The sequence below is a fragment of the Panthera pardus genome, unplaced genomic scaffold, assembly GCF_024362965.1.
Source record: "Panthera pardus isolate Hobbes unplaced genomic scaffold, ASM2436296v1 HiC_scaffold_12, whole genome shotgun sequence".
Taxonomy (NCBI): Eukaryota; Metazoa; Chordata; class Mammalia; order Carnivora; family Felidae; genus Panthera; species Panthera pardus.
In genome coordinates, this window is record NW_026526677.1 from 15,754,808 (window position 1) to 15,774,282 (window position 19,475).

At 42.0% G+C, this 19,475-nt stretch overlaps 1 long non-coding RNA gene across 7 annotated transcripts in view; it reads right to left on the bottom strand.

Annotated features, from left to right (window-relative positions):
- Nucleotides 1-19,475, bottom strand: part of LOC109245139 (uncharacterized) — a 63,895-nt gene that overhangs the window by 40,734 nt on the left and 3,686 nt on the right. For 3 of the 7 annotated variants that reach the window (XR_008421135.1, XR_008421132.1, XR_008421136.1), the window contains exons 2-5: nt 10,709-10,793; nt 10,401-10,482; nt 7,066-9,997; nt 3,860-4,008 (exon numbers count right to left, since the gene is read on the bottom strand). This is a non-coding gene — a long non-coding RNA (uncharacterized LOC109245139). Of the gene's footprint in view, nt 1-3,859; nt 4,009-7,065; nt 9,998-10,400; nt 10,483-10,708; nt 10,794-11,907; nt 12,188-12,435; nt 14,227-19,475 lie in introns of those variants that run through there. The other 4 variants (XR_008421133.1, XR_008421137.1, XR_008421138.1 and 1 more) reach the window with 4 other exon arrangements.

The window sequence follows — 19,475 nt, forward strand, 5'->3', positions numbered from 1 at the left end:
TGAGAGACAGTTTCAGTCTGATTGAGAAGAGAAAGCAAATAGAGGAATGACATGACCTGACAAATGTTCTGACAGGACCATTCTGGTTGCAGAGTTAAGAATAAACTAGAGGAGGGGGACCCCTGGGTGGCTCAGTCGGTTAAGCGTCTGACTTCAGCTCAGGTCATGATCTCACAGTTCATGGGTTCAAGCCCTAGGTCCGGCCCTGTGCTGACAGCTCAGAGCCTGCAGCCTGCTTCAGATTCTGTGTCTCTGTCTCTCTGCCCCTCCCCTGCTTACACCCTGTCTTTCTCTGTCTCTCAAACATAAATTAAAATGTCAAAAAAAAAAAAAAAAAGGAAGAAAAGAAAGAAAGAATATATTGGAGGGTGGCGCCTGGGTGGCTCAGTCAGTTAAGCATCTGACTCTTGGTTTCAGCTCAGGTCACGATCTCAGGGTTCCTGGATTCGAGCCCTGCGTAGGGCTCTGTACTGACAGTGTGGAGCCTACTTGGGATTCTCTCTGCCTCTCTCTCTGCCCCTCTCCCCCTCTCAAAATAAATAAATAAACTTTAAAAAAGAATAAACTAGAGGAGGGAAGGGTGGAATTAAGAGCTACTATAATAATCCAGGGGAGAGGAGACAATGGCTTGGACAAGAGAGGCAGTGGCAGACATAATAACAAGTGGAAAATGAAGGAGCTCTCCTGGAGGGAGGATTTATTGACCGACTGGATACAGGATGTGAGAAAAAGAGGAGTGATCAGGTAACTCAAAGTCTGGGGTTTGAGCAGCTGGAGGATGGAGATGCCATTTGCAGAGTTAGAGAAGACCAGGAGGGTGAAGGTCAAGGTTGGGCTTTGAGCATTTGGGCTGAGATACCTATCGGATATTCAACTGGAGACAGCTGGACACGTGGACCTAGAGTCCAGCACAGACATAGAACTTGGAGGTCCAATCCTGGGTCCTCCCTCCTCTTCCTCTTCACCCTCTATATGATCTCACCCATTTCCTCAGCTTTCCATACCACCTGTAGGCCTCATGGGCATTTGTTCTCTGCTGGTATTTAAATGTAAGACCGCACCATGTGACATTGCCTCCCTTCCCTGAAAGTTCTACGTGTGAGGTAACTGGCAGTTTCACTACCCCCACTGTGCGCTCTAGTGAAGTTGGCAATTGCTAACAGACATGTGCCATCATGCAGCTGTACAAGAAAACAAAGATCACATTTTTTGAGGGTTCCTGACTGTCCAGGACTTTTTTCAGAAGTTCCCTGTAGAATTTTCAGAACAAAAATAGGTGTGAACTGTGTGCACTTTGGAAAGGAATGAGTTGGCCACTGTAGGGCTAAGATTGGTATTGTTCGCAGAATGAAATTCCTGTTCACTGATGTTGTTTTGGGTTGGGCTGACCTTACGAACTGGATTTCTTTTCAGATGGGTGTATTTTTCCTTATTGCAAATTTCCTTCAATTCATCAGCAGAAATTCTAGCCACTTCGCTGGGAGCTTGTGACCCTGGGTTGGACGGCTTAGGTATTCGCCTTTTGACAAATGCTTATTTATTTATTTTTTTGGACTTTCTGCTTGGCACTTCCCGCTTTCCCCCTGGTGACCTTTTCTGGCACTACTTTCTGGTTTCATCCCCTACAAATCACTTCCTTTGGGTCACTTGAGTCTTTCTCCCATAGGAGAGTCTAATCATTTTCAACAAAAAAGTTGAAAAAGACCTTCCTAGATTCCTGCCCTACCATTCATTCAGCGATTCCTGGGTTTCGTGACTTGGGTGAAATTCACACATCCATTGCTATATTTATCCATACTAAGAATTGCCATGGTGCTCAAAAGGGCACTGCATTTTCTAATACAATCTACACAGTACCTTGGGTAATTTGTGGCAGGCCCCAAGGTTCTCTTGTGGCCTGAGAGAACTCATTTTCTCTGGATTTGCCTGTCCATAAATGTTTACTTATTTACCTATAATCTATCTTCCTGCAAGAAGAATGTATGGCTGCTTATAAAAATGTAAGTACTGTAGCAAAATAAAATAAGTTTGAGATGAGAAACATACAGCAAAGGGAGAAGAAGTAGGATACAAGTCATGAAGTCTCTGCTAAAGATGGATCAGAGTCTCCTGATAAGCAACACAAAGAGAGAAACATTATATAATGAGCTATAAAATGCACAGAGCCCCTAACGGATAAAAAACACCAGCTGTATAGGACGAGCACAATTGCACTGTCTCCCAGGGGTCCACCCAAAGGACTTTAGAAAACAGTGTCCTACTGTCTTTCTCAAAGTGCAGTGAAGGATTTCATGGGACCTCCTTGTAATACCAAAGCACCAGTTAGCAGAAGTATTTCTACCTGAGGCTACAAAAACATGATTAACCTCCTCTGACACTACCAGAGGGTGAAGAACGAATGGAATGACCTCCATAGAAATGCTGTGAGGGCCTCAGGGAAGAGAAATGAGAAAAGGGTCTGGTGACAGTTCTCTGATTTTTAGGGCACTGTAAGATTGCCAAACACCACTCAGGAGCTGAGGATTTGATCAGATCTGCTACCAGGGCCACGATACCAAAGAACCTGTTTATCAAATTCAGTGATCTGAATGCCATGGTGACCGCCCGCCTCCCTTCTTTTGTCCCCCCAGAAGGAAAGTGGGATAGGAGGAAGCAGTCTTGAGAGGCTGAGGGACAGCCCCAAGAAGGGATGTGAAAGAGGGCCTCACTTAAATAGGGCCGGATGAACTTCTGTGGGTTGCTTTGGCCCCATACTGACTTTTATTGGGTTTTTTTTTTAGCTTTTAATGAAATTCAGGTGAGTCTGTTGTACATTGTCTAGCGAGGATGGTAATGGTAGATGTTAGATTTGGTTTATTCATAGTCCAAGTTCACACAGCATCTTTTTCACTAAACCTTGCTTTAGCTTCTTCCTATCTGGGCATGTCAGTCTAAATTTCATGATATAACTCAGGAAATGGAAAAATGGTTTTCAACTAGCGGGGGAAAAATGAATTTAGATCAGCAAAACTCAACTCTTGTAGCCATGATTTAATTGTTGCTAATGTGAAGTTAAAAGTGTTCTCATTCTTAAGCTTAAGTCAGCATGTAATCGACACACGGATTTTCATAACCGGCCTGTGAAATGTACAAGGGGGATCCAAATGAATCCAAGAAAGTAAGGCTCGTATGTTTCTTTGCATTAAGAAAGAATGGAGGGGCTCCTGGGTGGCTCAGTCGGTGAAGCGTCAACTTCGACTCAGGTCACGATCTCAGTTCGTGGGTTCGAGCCCTGCACTGGGCTCTGTGCTGACAGCTCAGAGCCTGAAGCCTGCTTCAGATTCTGTGTCTCCCTCTCTGTCTCTGCCCCTCCCCTGCTCACGCTCTCTTTCTCAAAAATAAAATAAACATTAAAAAACTTTTTAGAAAAAAAAGAAAGAATGGAGGAGAGGGGAAGAAAGGAATGAAAATTCTGAAATACTGACAAATATTAATCATCAAAAATTAAAAGTCCCTCAAAAGGAAGGATAATAATAGCTTTCTCTGAATCACCATTCAATCTGCACAGTATATCATCACCAACAGGAATCTTGCACTTACACGGTGGGGGCTTGCGGTGGGGGGGGGGGGGGGGGGAGGGCAGGAAGCATTTTTTTTCTAACTTCTTTTTCAGACTAATGACTACCTTAATCTCCAGTATGGTAATTCAATATCATCTAGAGTTGAGACAAATACTTCTGTATAGGCTAAGTTACGCTAATAAATTTATTTAAAAAAAAAATAAAAAGTTTCAAAAGTATGTGTTACCAAACTTAGAAATTGAAAAAAAAAAAAAAATGTAAGACTTTCAAAACTGTATGTTACTAAAAATAACACTGACCCTTGATATTTGTCTGAAGAATCCTCTGGAGAGAAAAGGATTTCATCCATTGGAGATAAATGGGGCCAACTCATCCGTGATCTTTGGTTTAATTAGCTAAACTCTTCCAGATGGAGGACATTCAAAGCAAAGGAATATTTCTGAGCCCCCTGGAATTGTTAATAAGCATAACAATATGTTACATGTACAAGAAAATATGTGTCTTTTATCTTTGTCTTTAAAGGGCAAATGAGGAAGTACTTGGTAGCATTATGATTTTCAGTTTGATTACTGAAAAAGAAATGCCCGAATTTTATTCAATGCTGAACAAACAAACTGAGTATTTGCTTTACTCCTATGCTAAGCATGGGGCTGGGGGGTGGTGGATGAGACAAGCCCCCGGCCCTATGGAATCCACCATTTAAGTAGAGGATACATTCCAGTGCCTGGCGCAATGGAAGGGCTGGATAACTATTTGTTGAATAAAGAAGTGAATGATGTAGACGTTTGTATAAGGAATCACATTAATAAAGGTCTGAACAAGTTACTGTGGTCAGAGGAGAGCGTGGGGGACCTCAAGCTGTCAGAGAAGGCTTCACAAAGAAGGTTGTCAGGAACACAAAAGACTTCCAGACACAGAAAACAGCATGCTTAACAGCATGGAGAGAAGAAAAGAGTAACATGTATTTAGGCAACAGCTAGTAATTTGGTGTGGCTGGAGCATAATGTGTATATACAATGTGCCTGGAAGATAGTGAGACCACAGAAATGGGCTGGGGCTCATTTAAAGAGGACCCTGAAAGCCAAAGGTTAGACTTGATCCTTGAGTACGTTAATGGAATTTTAGAAAGATAATAGAAGACACAGTATGGAGTATGTATAGAAGTGAGAAGGAAGTAAAGGATACCAAAGGCTAAGAGCCTTGTTTGTGACTGGCACTAGGATGGGTCCAGCACATATTTACATTAAATCTCATTTAATCCTTGGAATACTTTGAGTACAAAATACTATCCTAATTTTCTGGGGTGGGGGGGGGGGGCTCAGAGAGGTTAGGCAACTCTCCATAGCTCACACAGCTAATAAAAGATGGAGCTAGGATTCGAAATCAAGGCAAGAATCTCGGAGAGCAAAAACGCCATTGGACCTATACGAATTAGTATCAGGAAAAATAGACACTGGAAGTTTGGAGAAAGTTAGCAAGTATTAAGAAAGACACACATGCAAGACACAGAAAGAAAAGCATGACTATACAAAAGGATATTTACAGTAAGGGAGATACAACACAGGAAGTGGGAAGATAATCATAGAAAAACCACAACATGTGTTTTTAAAATGCAAAGCCCCAGGGAGGAGAAAGCAAACGATACAATAATGCCATTCACTCTGGCCTCCTGTGCATTTGGTTTCGCTCTTTACTTTTTTTTTTTTTTTTAACTTTAAACAATTTGTTATGAGAGTAACAAAGATACAGCTCATGATCTTGCAACTCTAATGCCCTAAATCAGAAACAGATGGTACCTAGTGTACCCTGTTTCCTAGAAACAGCAGAATTTTGAGGACAACACCCTCCGTGCACCGCACCACTGATTTCAGTTCCTTCACAAAGACTAATACACGGCTAAATAATGTGGTTGCTGGGCATTGTATTGAAACATCTGTTTTTCTTGCTCGAGAACCTTCTTGAAGGTCAAAACTTCTCTCTGTTTTTATTGTGTGTTTTTTTTTTAATTTCAAAAGTAATCCATTCTTATCATTTCTGAACATGGAAGAAAATTAAAATCCCCTGTAATCCTTCAACCTTGCAATAACCAATGACCACTTTAACATTTTGACAACATTCTTCTGGTTCTTTTTCTACACATACACGGGCATAAATACACACACATGAACACACAAACTTTATAGAAAATAGGATGTATACAAATTGTCTTCTGATCTGTTTTGTTCATTGGCTATATCATTAATGTTTTTTTTTTCCATATCCCCAAATATTTATGATGACCACTAGTATTCCATCATATCATATAAATTAACTTATTTAACCAATCTATTTTTCATCCAACAAATTCTGTTCATGGAACACCCACTTTATGTCAGAACTGTGCTTGGTAGTGGGTGCACAGTGGGGAGTGAAACAGTCAAAATTCCTGCCCTCATGGAGTATACTGTCCTGTTACTGATGTGTAGCTTATTCGAGAACTTTTTTTAAGTAGGCTCCATACCCAGCATGGAGCCCAACGTAGGGCTTAAACTCAGGACCCTGAGATCAAGAACTGGGCTGAGGTCGAGTCAAACACTTAACCAACCGAGCTACTCAGGCACCCTACTTATATTAGAACTTACATTATTCGAAAATTGCACAGTGAAACCTGGCAAATGCTACCTCTACTGGGTGGTTAAGGTTAACATCATTGGTGAAAGCTCATGTAGACAGTTTGTCCCCAGCTTAATAACTAAAACCCCAGTTTAATAATCATTTTTTTTTAATCAAGAGACATGCTACAAAATATCTGACCAGTGCTCCTCAGAACTGTCAAGGTCATCAAAAATAAGGAAAATCTGGGGCGCCTGGCTGGCTCAGTTGGTAAGAGCATGCAACTCTTGATCTTCTAAGTTTGAGCCCCACATTGGGTGTGGAGATTACTTAAAAATAAAGTATTTAAAGGGACACCTGGGTGGCACAGTTGGTTAAGCATCTGACTTTAGCTCAGGTCATGATCTCGAGGTTCGTGAGCCCTCACAGCCAGCTTTCCGCTGTCAGCGCGGCATCTGCTTTGGAAAATCAGTCTCCTTCTCTGCCCTTCTCTCTCTCAAAAATAAATAAACCTTAAGAAATGTTTTAAAAAATAAAATCTTTATGGGGCACCTGGGTGGCTCAGTCGGCTAAGTGTCTGACTTCAGCTCAGGTCATGATCTCACAGTTCGTGGGTTTGAGCCCTGCATTGTGCTCTGTACTGACAGCTCAGAGCCTAGAGCCTGGAGCCTGCTTTGGATTCTGTGTCTCCCTCTCTCTCTGCCCTTTCCCTCTCACACTGTGTGTGTGTCTCTCTCTCAAAAATAAACATTAATTTTAAAAAGAAAAAAATAAAATCTTTAAAAAAAATAAGGATAGTCTGGCAAACTCTTACAGTCTTGAGGAACCTAGGGAGACACGACAACTAAATGTAATAACGTAGTGTTCTGGATAGAATCCCAGAACAGAAAAAAGAATAGTAGGTTAGGGGTACCTGGGTGGCTTAGTCGGGTAAGTGTCTGACTTTGGCTCAGGTCATGATCTCGTAGTCCATGAGTTTGAACACTCATCGGGCTCTGTGCTGACAGCTCAGAGCCTGGAGCCTCCTTCAGATTCTGTGTCTCCTTCTCTCTCTGCCCTTTCCCTACTCACACTCTGTCTTTCTCTCTCTCTCAAAAATAAATAAACATAAAAAAAAAATTAAAGAAAAGTAGCTTAAAATTAAGGAAATATGAATACAGTATGGATTTTAGTTAATAAAATGAAATCAATAGTGGTTCATTAGTTGTGATGAATGTAATATACGAATAGCAGTTGTTAACAGTGAAGGAAATGAGGAGGAAGGATGGATGGAGTACAGAAGAACTCTCGGTACTATCTTTGCAACTTCTCTGTGTATCTAAAACCATGCTAAAATTAAAAGTTTATTAAAAATAAACACTGTGACAGTCATCCTTGCTTATTGAAGCACATCTCTGATTGCTTCCTTTGGATAAAGCCCCAAGAGTGAAATTGCTGAGCCAAAGTGTATACAAATTCTTATTTAGTAGAGATTAATTTTACAGTGTTATATATAGATGTTTTGCTGACTTTCTGAAGATGGGTTAGCCTTATGCCTTTATCCCTGCATTTTCCTAGCTGGAGATCCAGGAGCTGGAAGAAAACCTAAGAGACCATGAATCCCAACTACCTCATGTTATAGACGAGAAGGAGTCAAGTGACTTGCCCAGGGTTGAGCGCCTTGTTAACAGTGGGAAGTAGAACTCGTATCCCTGCAGACTGTCATCTGGGCTGGGCTGGGCTGTCCATAAGCATGTGCAAAAGAAATAAAGTTTTCTGACTCATAGTGGAATCAGTGATCAACAACCAGACCTGCCTCTATTTTCTGTAGGTAAACATAAGGGTTTGCTTCCTTTGTTTTGGACACAGTTGCTAGGAACGAAAAGGATTTTTAAAGTTTCAGAATAGATTTATTTTTATTATTTTTTAATGTTTATTTATTTTTGAGAGAGAGAGAGAGAGAGAGAGAGAGAGTGCTGGCGGGGGAAGGGCAGAGAGAGAGGGAAACACTGAATCCGAAGCAGGCTCCAGGCTCTGAGCTGTCAGCACAGAGCCGAACATGGGGCTCAAACTCACGGACCATAAGATCGTGACACTTAACCGACTGAGCCACCCAGGTGCCCCTTAAAGAATGGATTTAGACACAACTAATAGAATTGCTTGACTCAATCCCTGGGCAAATTATTTTTCCTTTCTGAGCTGTTGCTTCCCAATCAGAACAATCAGAATTCCAACACCTACTACGCCTCAATCTTCTGAGAGGGACCTCGTAGAAATTAAGTAGCTAGAGCAGATTATCAGCAGGAGCCTTAGAAAGAGAAATGTCATTTATGGAAAAGGCATTTGAATGAGAACAAAGGGCACAGTTTCTGTTAAGCAGTCTGTCATATCCCAAGAAAGTTCATTTCCTTGCCTGGTAGGGTCTCTAGACAAGGAAAATCCCAGACTTGGCATCGGTAAGGAAGAAGAGGGCGATAGGAAGGAAGGGAGAGAATTGTTAGACTTCTTGGCTGGAAATCAGAAACAAATAGTTCCCGAGCCTGGCATTGTCAGGGGCCAGCGTCAGGACCAGCCCAAGAAGGCAGACGAGGAACATTACCGGTCCTGACTTGGCTCCACACACCGTTACTCAACAGAAAGTGGTGCGTAAGCAGGATTCTGGAGGATGCAAGAGAAATGTAAACAATCACTGGGTGCGGACCTGCGGTTGCCTATAGAAGCTTTGCCAGGCCCGAGATTGCAGGAGTACATTTTGACTTTTAATTCCCAGACATTCTTCCAGGATTTGGGCAATGACAAAGGCGAGCTAAAACAAACTAAAGGCTGGGAATTAGGAAAGCACTGGCCTCTAATCTCACACTGGAGCCTCTAATCATAGTCCTAACCCTCGCTCAGGTTAGCGAGCATCTTTGCTCTGCAACATGGAAATGACTTATTTTATTTGCCTATAAACATCTGTCAGCACCTGCACTGAATTGAAACTTGGCAGACAAAATGAGGAAGGGGCAACACTTCTAAAAACTCTTCCTACTTTTATGATTTGAACCGTTTACGTCTTTGAAACAGTAGAACAGGAGAAAGACATTAGATAACTTTCAGGATCAGATAAAAGGAGGAAAGAATTAAACAGATGGCAAGAATCTCCCATTATTATTTATTGCAGTCATGATTTTGCAGACATGCAAAGATGTGGGCAGTTTGATTGGCACTGCTTGTGACTGTGCAGCAGAAAAAGAAGTGACGGCCCTGAGTTTCGAGAGAGAACAGGATGAGGGGCACCTGGGTGGCTCAGTCAATTGAGTGTCCGACTCTCGATTTCAGCTCAGATCATGATGTCTCAGTTCATGGGACCGAACCCCACATCATGCTCTGCGCTGACAGCATGGAGCCTGCTCGGCATTCTTTCATTCCCTCTCCCTCTGCCCCTCTCCTCTGCTCGTGCTTTCTCAGTCTCTCTCTCTCTCTCAAAATAAATAAATAAACACTTTTAAAAAGGGGGGTGGGGAACAGGATGAGATGGGAGCATCTGGGTGTGATCTCAAAAGAGTCCAGAACTAAATGAAAATCTATACTTTGTGGATTTCTAGCTTAACTGTATTGTGTGCTTTTACCTAGAAAAGTAGTTCTGGGCTCCATTCATGCAAATAAAAACTCTTTATTGGATCAGCTTTGATCTTGGTCGGTAAGGTCAATATTAATTATATTTCACTGAGATGACTTAACTGCCCCCTGTTGGGCTTACCTATGAGTCTGGTTCCTTGTTGCTGCCTTCAATCCTACCTCTAGAGTTCCATTCCTTTAAATTGGATGGTAAGCAGATTCTGTATCACAGGCCAATACCAGTCGACCAACAGAAGTCTGAATCACTGTGTTGAAATGATATTAAGGTAGAAAAGCCTCCCACAACTGATTAGCAAGATAACAAGAAAGGGAAGAGAGGCAATGTCTGTGGGTTAAGGCAATGTGTGTTGCAGTACCCATTCTTCTGGAAAGGGTTATTTATTAAGCTTTTATCTATCATCGGCCCCTCAGTGTGGATATACTGGAGCTGGGTTTGTAGATACAGCATTGGTATTTTTAGAAGCAAAACTCAGGATGTATGGTTTAAGCAAGGACTTTCTTTTACTGATTTTGTAAATTAAATCATATACCAGTTCTCACAAAGATATACAAGTAATATTTGATTAAGCATGAAATGAATCACAACCTATTGAAATTTGTGGGAATTATTACATAAAAGGTAATGAAAACACTCCAGGGCACACCTACCCAAGGATAAGTCCAAAGCACAGGACAGTCAAGTCTGGCTGGGAACCCTGCGCTTTCAGGGGCCATCAGAGGGCCCTGGTCTCTGAAGTCATGGTGGTTTCAGAAGCAGGTCGAAAGTATAATGAAAAAAGGAAGTGAAAAGTCACTGACATACTTCACTTATTCCACAATTTTGCTTTTTTAAAAGAAACTTCTCTGCAGGGCTCTGCACTAAGCGTTGCCTTGGGAGAGCTTCAGTCTAGATAGCATGGTCGGGGCAATTATTAACTACTTACAATATCATCCTGGCTCCCCCTGAATTCACTGACCTTACAGTGATGTCTTCTCTTTTTCAGCAAGGATCTTGTGGGCCCACACACATGCTAAGGCTCTCTATATTGAGGTCAAATCAACCTTTCAAAAAAAAAAATTATTTACAAAGTTGATTTCAGCTGAAATAAAACTTACATCTACAACAAGAATTCACCAAGTATTTAAGTATTTTTTAATTAAAAAAAAAATGGGGGGGGGGGCGCCTGGGTGGCTCAGTCGGTTGAACATCCGACTTCAGCTCAGGTCATGATCTCATGGTCTGTGAGTTCGAGCCCCGCATCGGGCTCTGTGCTGACAGCTCAGAGCCTGGAGCCTGCTTTGGATTCGTGTCTCCCTCTCTCTCTGCCCCTCCCCCGCTCGTGCTCTGTCTCTCTCTGTCAAAAATATATAAACATTTAAAAAAATTAACATTTATTTATTTTTGAGAGAGACAGAGCACGAGTGGGGGTAGGGCAGAGAGAGAGGGAGACAGAATCCAAGGCAGGCTCCAGGCTTTGAGCTGTCAGCACAGAGCCTGACATTGGGCTTGAACTCACAGACTGCGAGATCATGACCTGAGCCGAAGCCAGAGGCTCAACCAACTGAGCCACCCAAGTGCCCCTCACCAAGTACTTTAAGCACGGAGTCGTAAAGAGAAACATTTCAATAAACTCTAACTCCTCAGCAAGAATGAAAAAGCTCTCTCCACTGTAACTCCATCCTTCTCAACCACTTCCCAACCCGGTTCTCTCCATACATTCAAGACTTTTAGCCTAGAATGCTTTCTCCTTCTTGTGCATATCTTTTACTACAATGATCACACTTTACTGTTATCTGTATTTCTTTGTCTATTAAACCTCAAAAACAGAGAACAGGAAATGTGTATTCTGTCCAGATACCTCCTGAATACTTCGTCACTGCCAGGCACTGTGCCAGGCGTGAGAGATACGACAGAAAACAAGGTGGACAAGATCCCTGACTGCATAGAGCTCAATCCAGCGGGGTCTTTCTAACCCAAGTGCCTAGCTCATGGTAGGTGTGCAATCAAGACTGAAAGAATAGGGGCACCTGGTTGGCTCAGTCTGTAGCGCCTGTGACTCTTGATCTTGGGGTCGTGAGTTCAAGCCCCACACTGGGCATAGAGCTTACTTTAAAAGAATAAATGAAAGAGAAAGAAAGAAAGAAAGAAAGAAAGAAAGAAAGAAAGAAAGAAAGAAAGAAAGAAAGAAATGAAGCTTCTGCCAGGAATTTATAAATTAGTTGCTTAGGTTAATACGACAGCACATAGGTAAAAGGCAGAAATAGGAAATCTTAAGTCAATTGCATTGTGGTTGAATCCCGAGTCATTTCCACCATCACTAACGGCAATCATTGAAAGTAACAGCCCAAAGAGCAGGAAACCACATTCTTAGAATCCAAAAGAAAGCAGATTATGTAAAAAAGCTTTTGATGTGGAAGAATACTAATTCCGATTAAAAAAAATTGTTACCTAAAAACTAAGATCCGGGGCGCCTGGGTGGCTCAGTCGGTTAAGCGTCCGACTTCGGCTCAGGTCATGATCTCACGGTCCGTGAGTTCGAGCCCCACGTCGGGCTCTGTGCTGACGGCTCAGAGCCTGGAGCCTGTTTCAGATTCTGTGTCTCCCTCTCTCTCTGACCCTCCCCCATTCATGCTCTGTCTCTCTCTGTCTCAAAAATAAATAAACATTAAAAACAAAAAATTTAAAAAAAAAAACAAAAAAAACTAAGATCCATATACATGGAGAGTAGAACTCCTGACTTATTCTGATGCTTCTTAAACTGACTATATCATGGAAATAAAGGTCAAAGAAGGCTCCGTAGTCAGGAAATGCTGTGCACTAATAGATACATATTTTTAAAGTTTATTTATTTGGAGGGGAGAGGCAGAGAGAGAGAATCCCAAGCAGGCTCCACGCTATCAGCACAGAGTCTACTGTGGGACTCAAACTCATGAACCGTGAGATCATGACCCGAGTCAAAATCAAGTGTTGGGTTTAACCAACTGAGACCACTGAGGCACCCTAGATATTTTTAACATATTGGGAAAATGACAATAAAACAGTGTTTCTGAATTTTTTTCCCATAAAACAATGATCCAATAAGCTGTTCCCTGAAAAGAGTATAAAGTGTCTAGAAAACATCACGCATAAGCCTCTCTCGCAGCTTCACAAAGCACACTATCATATTAATGTCTCTCAAAAGTTCTGCAGAAAAGAAATATGTTTGACTGTGTTAATCATCATTTCCCATACTTACTTAAACCACCAAATTCTTTTTTTTTAATTTATTTAAATTCAAGTTAGTTAACATACAGCGTAGTCTTGGTTTCAGGAGTTGAACCCAGTGATTCATCTCTTACGTATGACACCCAGTGCTCATCCCAACAAGTGCTCTCCTTAAGGCCCATCACCCATTTAACCCATCCCTCCCCCCAGCTCCCCTCCAGCAACCCTCAGTTTGTTCTCTTTATTTAATAGTCTCTTATGGTTTGCCTCCTTCTCTGTTTTTGTCTTACTTCTCCTCCCCTTCCCGTGTTCATCTGTTGTGTTTCTCAAATTCACATATGAATGAAATCATATGATATCTTTCTCTGACAGACTTAATTCACTTAGCATAATACATTCTACTTCCATCCACGTTGTTGTAAATGGCAAGATTTCATTCTTTTTCATTGCCAAGTAGTATTCCATTGTGTGTGTAGATTTGTTTTAAATTTTTTTTTAACGTCTTATTTATTTTTAAGAGAGAGTGAGAAAGAGCAAGCGAGCAAACAGGTGAGGGGCAGAGAGAGAGGGAGACACAGAATCCGAAGCAGATTCCAGGCTCTGAGCTGTCAGCACAGAGCCCGATGCGGGGCTTAAACTCACAAGCTGTGAGATTATGACCTGAGCCTAAGTCAGGCACTTAACCAACAGAGCCACCCAGGCGTCTCTTTGTGTTTGTAGATTTCATTCTTTTTCATTGTCAAGTAGTATTCCAGTGTGTGTGTGCATGCGTGCATCACATCTTTTTTTTTTTTTTTTTTTATCGCATCTTCTTTATCCATTCATCAGTTGATGGACATGATAGCACTGCTATAAACATTGGGGTGCATGTGCCCCTTCAGATTAGCATTTTTGTATCCTTTAGATAAATTCCTGGTAATGCAATTGCTGGGTCATAGGGTAGTTCTATTTTTAATTTTCTGAGGAACCTCCATACTGTTTTCCAGAGTGGCTGTACCAGTTGCATTCCCACCAACAGTGCAAAAGAGTCCCCTTTCTCTGCATCCTTGTCAACATCTGTTGTTTCCTGAGTTATTAATTTTAGCCATTCTGACAGGTGTAAAGTGGTATCTCACTGTGGTTTTGATTTGTATTTCTCTGATGATGAGTGCTGTTGAGTATCTTTTCACATGTCTGTTAGCCATCTGGATGTCTTCTTTGGAGAAGTGTCTATTCATGTCTTCTGTCCATTTCTTCACTGGATTATTTGTTTTGGGGTATTGAGTTATAAATTCAAAATGGATGAAAGACCTAAATGTGAGACAGGAAACCATCAAAATCCTACAGGAGAAAACAGGCAGCAACCTCTTTGAACTTGGCCACAGCAACTTCTTACTTGACATGTCTCCAGAGGCAAGGGAAATAAAAGCAAAAATGAACTATTGGGACCTCACCAAGAGAAAAGCTTCTGCACAGTGAAGGAAACAATCAGCAAAACTAAAAGGCAACCGACAGAATGGGAGAAGATATTTGCAAATGACATATCGGATAAAGGGTTAGTATCCAAAATCTATAAACTACCAAATTCTCCTTTCAAAGAATATCTCTTAGGTTAGGAAAATCGGCTTTAAACTTCAATTTATAATACCGTTCACTTCTACTTACTTATTAGTGGTGATCTAGAAAACCAAGACATTCTCACAATACAGTGTCAAGTGATAAAAGTATTTTCTTACAAAAGTATCTTTTAATAAAATTTGCTGCGCAAATAATAATCTTAGCAACATTCTGCATTTTGCTTCTAAATGAAGTCACCAAATAACCACTAGATGGCAGTATGATTCCATTTATATTATAGTCATCCCACAGCAGCATAGTAATGGTTCAAAAGATATTTGAGTTTCCTAAGGATTCCTTTGCGGGCTTATTCATTCATTTAGTAATTCCTTCAAACATTTTTAGGTAACTTCTAAGTTTCAAGGACTCTGATGGATGTTGAAGATCAGAAAAGGAATGACAAAGCTCACTGTAAACACTATAATTATTGGATTCCTAGGAAACTGTAAGGCGACACCCATCAATTTAACAAACACTTTTGTGGAATGAAGAGAAGAGAAGAGAAGAGAAGAGAAGAGAAGAGAAGAGAAGAGAAGAGAAAGGGAGGAAAGGAGAAAAGGAAAGGAAGAAAGAGAAAGAAAAGAAAGGAAGGAAGGGAGAGAGGAAGGAAGGAAGGAAGGAAGGAAGGAAGGAAGGAAGGAAGCAGGGAGGGAGAGAAGGAAGGAAAGAAGGAAACTACATAAAACATGCACACTGATTGCATGACATTTTAAGTTATCAACACAGAAATGAGAATACGGCACATGTGGAAAACCTGGTGATAGACAAGCATCTAAGAAATTTTCACTGTCTGAACTAAGTGTCCCAAAGGCCACAAGTTGTGCAACTCGAGAGTCAATTTTGACCCAGGAAGGACATGCCTGTCCTCAGTCCTGGGGAACTTCTGGAGGGGACTCAGTTTCGAACTCGGAAATTAGGGAGAGATGAAGGTGAAGATCCAGCCTGTCTCTGGCTTTTGGGCCACAGATCTGGAACTTCAGTGCCAGAAGAGAACTTGTGGGCGCCTGAGCGGCTCAGTCGGTCAAGCATCCGACTTCGGCTCAGGCCACGATCTTGCAATCTGTGGGTTAGAGCCCCGCATCGGGCTCTGTGCTGACAGCTCAGAGCCTGGACCCTGCTTCAGATTCTGTGTCTCCCTCTCTCTCTGCTCCTCCCCCACTCACACTCTGTCTCTCTTCTCTCAAAAATAAATAAACATTAAAAAGAAGTACAATACCCTCTCCCTTAGAGGCAGGGAGATGGGCAGCAGCAGGTCAGTGAGGCAGGGCTAGAGCTTGAACGCAGGCCTTCCAATGCCCAGCTGACGTTCTTTTCGATATTTCATCACCAATTTTGGAACTTAGAGTAGATCCTCCCCTAAACTCTTTCTCTCCCCTCAACTTTTTTTTGCGGATTCCCAGCTGGCTGAGCATCCTTGGACAAGATGTCATGTGCATGTGTCTCATGTTGGATTCCCCAGGAAACAGACTTGGAGGCAGAGATTTGCGTGCAGATTGCTCTCAGGAACAGTGCCTGGAAGGGACTAAGGGAAGCAGGGTTGGGCAGAAATAGAGGTTGAGGCCTCAGACCCATCCCACTCAGCACCCTGGAGCTGAGATGGTCCTTCAGAGTTGTCCTAGATCAAAGCAAGAGGGGAGGATCTTCCCATGTTGGCCACTCACTGGTTGCAGGGGGCATAATCATAGACAAGGCAGCTCCCTTCAGCTAAAAGCAAAAATCAATGGACTCAGATCAAGGAGTTGGCGGGGTTCCCATTCCTTTTTGGAGGCTGTCGGGGGAAATCTGTTTCTGTGCCTTTCCCAGCTTCTAGAGGCTACCCACATTCCTTGCTCCTGGCCTTCTTGCTCCATCTCAGTCCCTTTCCATCCTCAGAGGGAGATGCTCTCTCCTTTTAAGGACTGTGTGATTAGATAGGGCCTACCTGTGTGATCCAGGCTCACATCTCCACCTCTAGTTCCTCAACCTTACTCACACTTACAACGTCCCTTTTGCCATGTAAGGCAAAAGGCACCCTTTTCAGGTGCCAGGGATTAGGATGTAGACATTTGTGGGGGCAGGGAGGGCATTATTCTACCTACCACAATCTGGATTAAACATTTTTGCAAGAATACTTTATATATTCATAGCAGCATTATTTATAATAGCCATAAAGGAAAACAACTCAAATGGCCAGTAACTGATGAAAAAAATGTAGTATATCTGCACAACGGAATACTGTTTGACCATAAAAAGGAATTTAGTACTGATTCACACTATAACACAGATGAACTTTGAAAACATTATGCCAAGTTAAAGAAGCCAAATGGCCACATACGTAATATTCCATTTGTATAAGATGTCCAGAATAGGCAGATCTATAGACACAGGAAAGTTGACTTCAGTAGTTTCCACACGCTGAGGAGAGGGGAAATGGGCAGTGATGTTGATGGGTATTGGATTTCTTTGGAGGATGATATAAATGTTTCAAAATTAGATTGTGGGGCTGGTTACATAGCTATGTACATATACAAAAATCACTGAACTGCAGACTTTATAGGGGCAAATTTTATGGTATGTTAATACCTTCATCAAGTTGTTTAAAAATCTTCTACAGATGATGCCATATTCTTTCACTTTGCATCACCCAGGAGTCACGTTACACCTGGTTGTCCTTATTAGTGAGTAATGCTAAGATTGAACTCTGGGTTAAGATAGTAACAACTGATGGGAACTATATTTTTAATAAGTGCTTCAGAAAAGTTATCTGTCTTATAGGAATAATTTATCATACAAGGATGTTACAAAAATGAAATGAGAATATGATATATTTAGTAAATCGTAAATATGGTACATAGAAAAATGTCCCCTTTCCCCACAACCCAAGGAAGATGTCCACATACTAATCCTTGGAACCTGTGACTGAGTACCTCACATGGCAAAAGGAACTTTGTAGAATCTAGAGATGAGGAGATTATTCTAGATGATCTGGGAGGCCCAACCTAATCACAGCAGAGAACTTTTCTCTGACGTCAGAGAGAAATGTGACATTGCTGGCTTTGAAGATGAAAGAAGGGGCCACCAGTCAAGGAGAGGGTTGGCATCATGAAGCTGGAAAAGATACGGAAAGGGACTCTCCTATACAGTCTCCAGAAAGAATACAGCACTACTGACCCCTTGATCTTAGCCCAACAAAACCCATGTTGGACTTCTAACCTATGCAACCATGTAAGCCACTAAATCTGTGGTCATTTACTGTAGCAGCAATAGAAAACTCATACAATAAAGCACACTGAACTCTAAGAGCATGACATACACGAGTGAAATAGTTCAATACAGTAATATCCAAATTTCCCCAACCTATGGGTAAAAGTACAATTACATTAAAAACATGAAGAGGGGCACCTGGGTGGCTCAGTCAGTTGAGCACCCGCTTTCAGCTCAGGTCATGGTCTCACGGTTCATGAGTTCAAGCCCCGCGCTGGGCTCTGTGTGGACAGCTCAGAGCCTGGAGCCTGCTTCCGATTCTGTGTCTCCCTCTCTCTCTGCCCCTCCCTGCTCACCCTCTGTTCCTCTCTCTCAAAAATAAGCATTAAGATTTATATATATATATATATATATATATATATATATATGCGTGTGTGTGTATGTAAATATAAATATATCATACACACACACACACACACACACACACATATATATAAAATGAACAAATTCCACTGACTTCTGGTCCCACCTACTCCAGCTGGCATATTTTCAGTCCCTGCTAAAGAGCCCCGCAAGCATTTCTGGGAGTATCCAAGGAGCATGTGTGTTCATGAAATAATCCATCTCCAAGTAATCCAGGTAATTCCACCAAGTTACTATTAAGAATTGCTGTGCTGGCCAGGCTCCAGTCTCCTTGGGGGAACCACCCCTGCTTTCTAGGACACAAGTCCTTCCCAGGTACTCACCCCACTCCTTTGGTCACCAGACTTCTGGAAGGCACCCCCTCCAATATGCCGGAGGCTTTAAACTGGAAAAACTGCTCTGGGGTCATTTGCACAGGAGGAAGACTGGTTCTCCTTTTTGTGTATCCTCCACATGATCAGTCTTGACGCAGTACTTGAGGGCGCTCAATGTTTTATAGATTTTATAATGTACTTAGTCTTTTTGTCTTCCTAGTTCCCCACTCTGCTCTCCATGGACATCAGATATAAGCCCAGGGAGGGCTACCAGGGAGGTAGGCGAATCACAATGTACTCACAATGATCCCTCCACTACAACTAAGTCCCAAATCAAACTACTACAGGTTCCTTTTGCCCTAAGGCAAACTTTTTTCCCCAAGTCCCTTTTCAGTCCCCTAGCAAGTAGGTTTCGGGCAAACCCATCACACAAGTTTGACAGATGTGCCCAGATGTGACCACATCCCACTTGGACTCAAGTTAAGACTCCCACTGTATGAACAAGGCAGTCTACGCCTGGGACAGTGTGTTTCTCCCTCAAGGAGATTCAAGAATTTAAAGAAGGTAGATAAGCTTAAATTAGGACAAAGACCTTGGAAGTCAGGGCAACAGGGAGCCCCTGAAAGGCTTTTTTGAGTCCCCGAAACTTTTTAAGAAGTGTTAGAGACTGAATGTTTGTGTCCTCACCACCACCTCCCAAATTAGTATGTTGAAACCTAATCCCTACTGTCATGATATTTAAAAGTAGACTTTCCAGAGGTCCAGTGTGTGGGACTTTTCCACACCACCAGGCAAATTAACTCAACTCCTGTGGACACTGACCAGATATCCCACAAATTTAACTCAATTCTGACACTATCTACCTGGAAATAACATCAGATTTCATAAGTTAAGGGCTCAGTCCCACAACACTGCTCCCATTTCAGATGCCAATTGCAAGTTCAGGTTGTCACATGTGCTTCTGACCATTGGCTATAAACTGGAGGTTCCCACAACCCCTTCCTTCAGTTTGATTAACTGCTA